The sequence below is a fragment of the Macaca mulatta genome, chromosome 2 (genome assembly GCF_049350105.2).
Source record: "Macaca mulatta isolate MMU2019108-1 chromosome 2, T2T-MMU8v2.0, whole genome shotgun sequence".
NCBI classification, from domain to species: domain Eukaryota; kingdom Metazoa; phylum Chordata; class Mammalia; order Primates; family Cercopithecidae; genus Macaca; species Macaca mulatta.
In genome coordinates, this window is record NC_133407.1 from 191,180,207 (window position 1) to 191,189,562 (window position 9,356).

General features: G+C 33.9%; 1 protein-coding gene across 4 annotated transcripts in view; it reads right to left on the minus strand.

Moving 5' to 3' along the window:
* The window catches only part of CSNK2A2IP (casein kinase 2 subunit alpha' interacting protein), a 128,581-nt gene extending 119,526 nt beyond the window's left edge, over positions 1-9,055 (minus strand). For 3 of the 4 annotated variants that reach the window (XM_028844712.2, XM_028844711.2, XM_077994087.1), the window contains exon 1: positions 8,868-9,055. The gene's annotated coding sequence lies outside the window, so the exon portion shown is untranslated. Of the gene's footprint in view, positions 1-4,240; positions 4,375-8,867 lie in introns of all 4 variants that reach the window. The other variant, XM_077994088.1, reaches the window with a different exon arrangement.
* Between the last annotated feature and the right edge of the window lie 301 nt (positions 9,056-9,356).

Here is a 9,356-nt window from a genome sequence, read left to right on the forward strand (position 1 = left end):
TGATGGAGGCTTTTGCCTCAATGTGAATGGCTGCTAACTGATCAGGGTAATGGTTGCTGAAGGTTGGGATGACTGGCAATTCCTTAAATAAGGCATACAGTGAAGTTTGTTGCATTGATTTCACAAAAGATTTCTCTGTAGCGTGAAATGTTGTTTGATGGCATTTTACCCACATTAGAACGTCTTCCAAAATTAAAATGAATCCTCTCAAACTCTGCTACTGCTTTATCAACTAAGTTAATGTAATATTCTAAATCCTTCATTGTCCTTTCAGCAATATTCTTAGCATCTTCACCAGGACTAGACAAGAAATCACTTTCTTTGTTCATCCATAAGAAGCAACTCCTCATCCATTCAAATTTTATAATGAAATTGCAGCAATTCAGTCATATCTTCAGGCTCCACTTCTATTCTAGTTTCTTGCTATTTCCACTGCATCTGCAGTTATTTCCTCCACTAGAGTCTTGAATTTCTCAATGTCATCCATGAGGGTTGGAATCAACTCCTTCCAAATTCCTGTTAATAGTGATATCTGACCTCCTTCCATAAATCATGAATGTTCTCAATGACATCTAGAATGATGAATCCTTTCAAAAAGGTTTTTAATTTAATTTTCCTAGACCCATCAGAGGAATCACTATCTACGGCAGCGATAGCCTCACAAAATGTATTCCTTAAAAAATAAAACTTAGAAGTCTAAATTACTCTTTAATCAATGTGCTGCAGAATGGATGTTATGTAAGCAGGCATAACAACATTAATCTCCTTTACAATTCCATCGGAGCTCCTGAGTGACCAGATGCATTGTTAGCAAATGGTAATATTTTCAAACATTTTGAAAATATTGTGAAAAATATTGAAATTTTCTTTCTGAGCTGTAGTTCTCAACATTGGGATTAAAATATTCAGTAAATCACACTGTAAACAGATTGCTGTCATCCAGGTCTTTGTTATTCCATTTCTAGTGCACAGGAAGAGTAAATTTAGCATAATTATTAGGGGCTCTACAATTTTTGAAATGGTGAAGGAGCCCTGGCTTCAACCGAAGGTCACCAGCTACATTCACCTCTAACAAGAGTCAGCCTGTCCTTTGAAGCTTTGAAGCCAGGCATTGACTTCTCTTTTGTAAATATGAAAGCCTTAGATGGATTCTTTTCCCACTGTGAAGCTGTTTCATTTACACTGAAAATCTATTGTTTAGTGTAACCACATTCATCAATGATCTTAGCCCGATCTAGAAAACTTGCAGCAGCTTCTCCATTGACACTTGCTGCTTAGCCTTGCACTTTCATGTCATGGAGATGGCTTCTTTCCTTTAACCTTATAACCAATCTCTTCTAGCTTTAAACTTTTCTTCTGCAGCTTCCTCATCCCTTCCATCTTCGTAGAATTGAAGAGAGTTAGGCCTTGCTCTGGATTTGGCTTTGGCTTAAGGGAAATGTTGTGACTGATTTGATCTTCTATGCAGACCTCCAAATTTTTCTCCATATCACCAATAAGGCTGTTTCACTTTATTATTTGTGTATTCGCTGGAGTATCACTTTTAATTTCCTTCAAGAACCTGTTGTTTGCATTCTCCAGTTGGCTGTTTGCTGCAAGAGGCCTAGCTTTCAACCTGCCTCAGCTTTCAGTACACCTTTCTTTCTAAACTTAATTATTTCTAGCTTTTTATTTAAAGGGAGAGATGTGCAGCTCTTCTTTTCATTTGAACACTGTAGAGGTCATTGTAGGGTTACTAAATGACCTTATTTCAGCAATATTGTGTCTTATGGAATAGGGAGACCTAAAGAAAAGGAGAGAGATAGGGGGGATGGCCAGTTGATGGAGAAGTCAAGAACACATACGACAGTTACCTAGTTCACGGTCTTATGTGAGTGCAGTTCGTGGCATCTCAAAACAATTAATATAGTAACATCAAAGATGACTAATCACAGATCACCAGGACATATAATAATAATGGAAAAGTTTGAAATATTGTGAGAATTACCAAAATGCTACACAGAGGTATGAAGTGAGCATGTGCTGATGAAAACATGGCATTGATAGACTTGCTCAGTGCTGGGCTGCCACAAACCTTCCATTTATAAAAATGTAATATCTGTAAAGCTCAGTAAAGCAAAGCGCGATAAATGAGGTATGCCCGTAGTTTTAAGGTTAATAATAATCAAATGTGTAATTAAAGAAAGCAGAGGTAAAGGAAACTCTGTGATTTTAGAATGAATTCTGAGAATTTAATAACATGAGTTAAGTGGCAAGCCATGTACACAAATATCCCTGAAATGTAGGTTGTTCATCTGCTTTATTTATGTTTCCATATCCTGAAGATGGCTTAATGAGGGGATGCAATCAGGATTAGCTAAGCAGTGAGAACTTGGAGGGATCAGGGGTGACAGTTAGATTTATATAAATATTTGCAGAGACTGGGAAGAGCAGATGCTCATATAATCCAGACAATGTGTGTGCACTTGATTTTAAAATAAAATAAAACAGTTGAAAGCTAAAATATAATTAATCAGAGGAAATGCTTTAATCAACATCTTCCAAATCCTTAAGCACTGCTGAAAAGATTAAAGAAACATAAAAGAAATTAAAATATGATATTCAAAAGGAAACCAGAATTAGTCTATTTCTGGCATTTTTCTTTTATTTCAGATGTGGGATGGAGTATGCAATTCATTTGCATTTTCAGTTGCTGTCAACTAGTGAAATTTCCTAGGTGTTTAAGGTATGAAATAAATTACCTAAGACTTACTGCATAATTTACAATGTGGTGGTGATATCTGTCCCTTTGTTATTAATTTATTACAAGAAATATTTACATTTGCCCTTATTTCCTGTAGTTCTAAACAGAGATCTTTCCAAAGGAAAGGGAGACAGCAAATTTAAATGAGTGTTAGCTTCATGTTAATAGGTTAACTACATAGACTTTTTAAAGTTGCATATCAAGAAGAAATTGGTACATCAAATCCATATAGTTATCCAATTTCTATCAAGAAAACTCAAAATAAGAGCAATTAACTTTGAACTAATTTGGGGCGCAGTTCTTCTCAAGTCAGTAACTCTTGCTATTATTTCTGTTGTTTTCTCCCAAAATATTTGATGAGCTGCTCAATATGAGTCTGTAGTTATTACTAAAGTTCAGAGACAATATAAATAGAAAATTTTAAAACAATATATGAAGGAAATAAAAAACTCATGCCTTCATTGCAAGTTTCAAAAAATATAAACATTTAACGCTCAAAGCATTCATTTTTTCTACAAAGAAAATTTTGTTGGTAATGGAAATGGCCACATATGTCTCACCAGAGTAGTGTTAACAGTTTGTAAAAGGAAGGTGAGCCTCTACAGATAGGATAGTTAACAGCTTGCTACTTTGTTAATTTCAAGAATATCTTGAAGTAGAATGGGAGCCTGGTTGCAATTTCTGGCAGAAATATTATCAGCAGCTACTAAAATTCTACCACAAAGTTTCTAGCACTAAAATATTTGAAAGTTTGTTCTTGCAAAAACATTGTGGAAATATTACTTAAATGATAGGTGTCAGAATTTCTCATTATGTGCCATCCTATAAATAAATCTTAATAGTAGGATAAACTATTTGAATAACCGAGAAGATTGTGAAATCTAGACTGAAAAATAAAAGCAGCTATGTGGCATTTTGTTGTGTTATACCATAATTAAGTTAACTTTGAAGAGCACATTGCACTAATTTGCTTATATATTAACTGTTTGATATTTTCTTCTAATAAGAGAAAACAATCTAAATTTAAATGAATGAAAGACATACAGATTCTTGCGTCAGTCTCCCAGTGACTTTTGTTTAATTATTTATGTGCAATGGCCCTTTGATCCCCAAATCACTAACCTTATGTACTTCATTTATAATAAGTTTACTACTATTAAATAATTTATATTTTATCATCAGAAAATAATTCTGAAAGTATCCCTATTTGGTTCCTATACCAATGTCATTCTTTATCAAATGGCATTGTATTACTCAAATTACTGACTTTCACATAACAAGCTAAACTAATGACTCATAACCAAGCCCAATAATAATGCTGAATAAGAATATGGCCATTTCTATCAACAGGCTTACTGGAGGGATAAAGAGGAGAGACTAGTCATAAGAATCCTCCCTTGGTTCTATCTCCTTTTTCTCAGTTCTTATCACTGTACCACAAAAAGGGACGTAGTGTTTAATTATTATGGTTGTTGAATGCCATCATCACCACCTTACCAAGCTCATAACTTGTCAAAAGGAAATGAAAAATTAAGTTCTGTTGGGGACTCTGAGACAGGGACACAATATCTGAAGATCTGAACATCATCCCTGCCATTACATTGATTTGCACTCCTCTGCTTGGGCAATTTCTGTACAATGAGGGGGTTGGTTAAGGGATATGCACTCCCAGGCACCTGTGTTCTGGGCATCGTCAGAAGCAACCCATGGCATAAATGTAACCATATATGGAAATTGCTCATGAATCTAGAAGTATGCTGTCCTGGATTATGTCTCCTACCCTTATGTGGCTATTTAAGTGTAAAAATAAAGAAATTAATAGTAAATATTTAAAATTCAGTTTCTCAGTAATAAAGCCGAATTGCAAGTGCTTATAGCTCCATGTGGCTATTGGCTACCAAGAAAAGAGAAAATTCTACATAAGTAACTATGCTATGTGTATTATTTTCTGGAAACAGAAAATATCAGAAAAATTATCAACCTACAAAAGCATTAATTTGTTTCCAAGAACTAATGGAGGTGGTAGAGTCATGTATGTACAGTTTTGCATTTTGGGTTTTTTTAACCATGCTCAGATCCTTTTCTTTTTTTCTGACAATATAGACATGTGCAAATCTCTTGCTTCCTTTTTGACAAAAAAGTTCTGAGTATTGCTAAAAGAAAACTTCAGCTGAATTACATGTAAAGGAGTTTAATTGACCAATGAATGATTAGTGAATCAGGCAGACCTCAGAATCACAGCAGATTCAAGAGAGACTCCAGCACAGTCACATGGTGGAAGACAATTTATGGACAGCAAAAGGAAAGTGACCTACAGAAAATGGAAGTGAGGCACAGAAACAGCTGGATTGTTTACAGTTCGGCAATTGCCTTATTTGAACACGGTTCAAACAGCTGGCTACATGTGATTGGCCAAAACTCAGTGATTGGCACAGGTGTGGGCTATGATAGGTTTACACCTCGACTTGTGATAATTCATGATGTACAGAAAAGCTTTTAGGCCTGACTTACTATAGAAGAAAGCAGCTTTAGGCTAACTGTGATTTAACAGTATATGTAAGCCCCTGAATTCTAAAGCATTTCTTAATAGTCGTACAGAACTCTGAAGGCATATACCTATATAATATTGTAGCGAAGATATGTTTTGAATATTATTTACTGTACCAGACTGCTTGCTAACACTAAAAAAAGGCATACGCACATACAAATAAAAACTATCAACCAAAAACACTTAAAAAATATTTATGCTAGTACGTATGTCAGCAATCTGGGAATGATCCGTTTCATGACTTAGATTTAATAATACCTATTGACATTTAATTTTCTATAATCCTCTGCTTATCAAGAGACAATACACTAAGTAAAAACACATCAATATATGAGTGATTATAGAACTTCACCATTGTTTTCAAACATACCAAAATGTATATATTCAAATATATTTTGACTTTCTCAACTAGTTGCTTTTCAGAAAAATGAATTCCCTTCAGATTCTCCAAAAGTTTATTTTAAATAGCATTAATGTTATCAGATATTAATACTTCAGGAGCATAATTTTGTGTCTGAAAATAGTCCAAGGTCATCTAAAGCCAAATCTGGGTCATAATTCTGGATACGATCAAAGTGAAACTAAAAGCAGTAAGACTTTGTTTTTTCCTGTGGGAATAATAATGAGGTAGCATTTATTGACTATCCTTGAAATACCAAGAAATGTTTACTGTTTAACATAATTATTCTTGTCCTCATCGCTATTTTCCTGTAAGGAACACAGGAAACAGCTGCTCACAGAAGTCTTATAACTTACCTAAAGTTACATGTCAGGCACGTTTTAGAACAAGAATCCATACACAGAAATATCTAGCTAGTCTAAATCTAGGATGCTAAGGTTAATTCTCAATGAGACATTTTAAAATTCATTTCTTGTTTATAATTATTTTTACTTTTATAATTTATATTATAAAAATGCATATATTAATAATGATTCAGGTCAATATTGTACATTTTATGATTTTGGTGTTTGAAAGAAAACAACCTCTGACCACAATTATTCCTCCAGACATACCTTGATTTTTTTTATATAGAATATCAATAAAATCCTAAAATGAAAATAAAAGCCTTCAAATACTTATTAATTAAATTTTTGTAACATTTTCATATTATTTCACATAAAAACTTGAATTTGAATTGAAAAGTAAATATGCACTTGCCTAAATTTGAAATGTAGAAAAAATATGAACCATAATTTGGATGCATATGTTTTAGTATGTTTACAAAAGACTAACAAAATTTGACATAAAATAATATTTGTTCAAGTCTGGAACACAAACATTGATTCTAACGTATTTATTTATGAAGTTGGAATACAGCTTTAAAATATGACTTGGAATGGTTATCTCCCATGCAGTTCAGTAAGACAAAGGCTCTTATAAATATCATATACCATAGAACACTATCAATTAAGTATGTAAACCCAAGATAAAGCTGTTCAGGTGGCATACCAGACTAAGTAGAATTATTACAGACAGTTTGTATCAATTAAGAAAGTTCAAGCAGTTATTTAAATACTTGAGGCTATTCATTAGCCCTTAAAGCTCAAAGAAATCACCAAAGTGTAATTATATCCAGCCTAGTGATTGGCACTTAAGTTTATAAGAGGTTAAGAAAGCCCCACAGGTCATGATTGAACAAATAGCTCCCCCTCACAGCACAAGTGATATCTTAGAAGAACACAATGACAGGGGAGAGATCTTGGTACTGAAGAATATGCAGTTTCTGAAAAGTGAGGAATTTGAAATAACTATTATTTGAGAAACTTGCCAGTGAATTAGCATAAAATATATCATCATGAAGAATTCAGTTCATCTCTAACACTGGATACATAAACTACATGCAACTTTAAAAAAATTTCAAGTGCTATAAATCCTAAATTCAATCACAGAAGCAATGTTAACAAGTACATTCCCTCTTGGAGGTTTCCTTTCTCTAGATGTGTCTTCACCAATTTAACCATGCTCCTAAACACTATCTCATGGCAGGCAATGAAGACTCTGTAAGACTCAGAATATACATCTATGTACCCATTTGTTTTGAAAAAAGGAAAGAAAATTACTTAGCTATAATCATACTCTCAATGAGTCATAATCACAATGACTCTGAACCTTTTAAACCCAAACTCTTTCTTGGTACATATAGAAATTACTTTATCCAGGAAGTTTAAAGTCATTCCGTGTCCTTGCAAATGGGCAACTATACATCCAATTCTTAAAGTCCAATGCATATCTAAAAACATTAGCTTTATAATTTTAGATAGGTAGAAAATTGTGAATGGAGACAGTTATAATAATGGCCCAGAAGAACAACAAAGAAAAGAAAACAAAAACTGCTTCAATAGGTCTTAAAACAGTGTCTCTCCACTTAAACACACACCATAAGTTCTCGCCGCCATGATTGCTGCTCTGGTTAACATTCTTTCACAGAAAAATTATACAGTTCGCCAAAGAGCACTTATTAAATCTATGCTGAAAGTAATTTAACTTTGAATGATTCGGAATTTTCTTCAGAATTTTTTCCTGTCCCAAGTATCATCATTACCATCATACATACACCAGTTATCACCGAACAATCTTATAGGTAGAGAATGCATCAGAAATGGGCTTTTCCTGTACATACCTTAAAATATATGTGAGTGCTGGGTATAAAGCTTAAAGAAAAGAAATCAACATATCAAAGAGGTATCTGCACTCCCATGTTTATTGCAGCACTACTCACAATAGCCAAGGGATGGAAACATCCTAAGTGTTCATCAGTGGACAAATGGATCCAGAAAATGTGACACATATACACAATGGAATGTTATTCAGCCATAAAAATGAATGAAATCATGTCATTTGCGACATGGATAGAACTGGAGGACATTATGTTAAGTGAAATTAGTCAGGCACAGAAAGATATTATCACACATATATGAGAGCTAACAAAAAAAAATTGAACTCATGAAGACAGAGTGGAATGATGGTTACCAGAGACTGAGAAGGGTAATGGGAACTGGGGGATTAAGTGAGGATGCTTAATGGGTACAAAACTACAGTCAATAGAAGAAATAAGATCTAGTGTTCTATAGCACAATAGAATGACTATAGTTACCACTAATTTAATGTATATTTTAAAATAATTGAAAGAGTGGAATTAGAATGTTCTAAAATAATAATAATGGTTTGAGATGATGGACACCCCAATTACCCTGGTTTGAACATCACACATTGTAAGCCTGTATCTAAACATCCCATGTACCGCATACACACATACAACTATTATGTACCCATAATAATAAATTTTAAAAATTAAATTAAAAAATTTAAAAAAACATAAGTGGGAATAAATCTGCGTTTAGTTTATTTAATGGCCACCTATCTCTTACTCATAATAGCAGAGACCTGAACAAAAGTGTATTCACTGACATTTTTTAGATGTTGGGTTTACAGGTTAACAAGACTTCCTTCTGCGTATACTGAAAAAAATAGCCCACCAATTTGCACACTCATACATATGCACACATAAGCGTATACAATACAAAAGGACTTTAGTACTCTCTTGTACAGAAGCAGCCATGTAGCCAGGAACTCACCACCACACTGTAGCTGCTGAAATGTCCTTCTCATCCCTGTAGCTGTAGTGATTCCTGAGTCTTCATTTAATTTTCACTGGTGACGAAACAAATGTCTAGAATCTCCATTATCCCATTGCCTCCATCCTTGATGACATGAGAGCCTTAATAGTCTACCTTCACTGCTGGAAAATGAGGGTGTGGAGTGTGAACAAGAGGTTCTGTTTCCACTCCCACCCTGAGGCCCACTTCATAATGGGAGATGTGTTCCAGAATCTTGGGCTGGAAATTAGAATAAGTTTCACCATAGAAATAAAAGTCTGAAGACCTGAAACTTCCCAGATAATCAGTAATACAATTCAGCTACTTTATACAATTTTATGAACTAACCAGAATAAACTGCTTCATATAATATACATATTATTAGAAAAATGCATTCTAAGTTTTTAAAAACTTAAAAAACACTTTTTGAAATACGTCCTGTTCACTGTTTAAAGAATGTTCACAAAA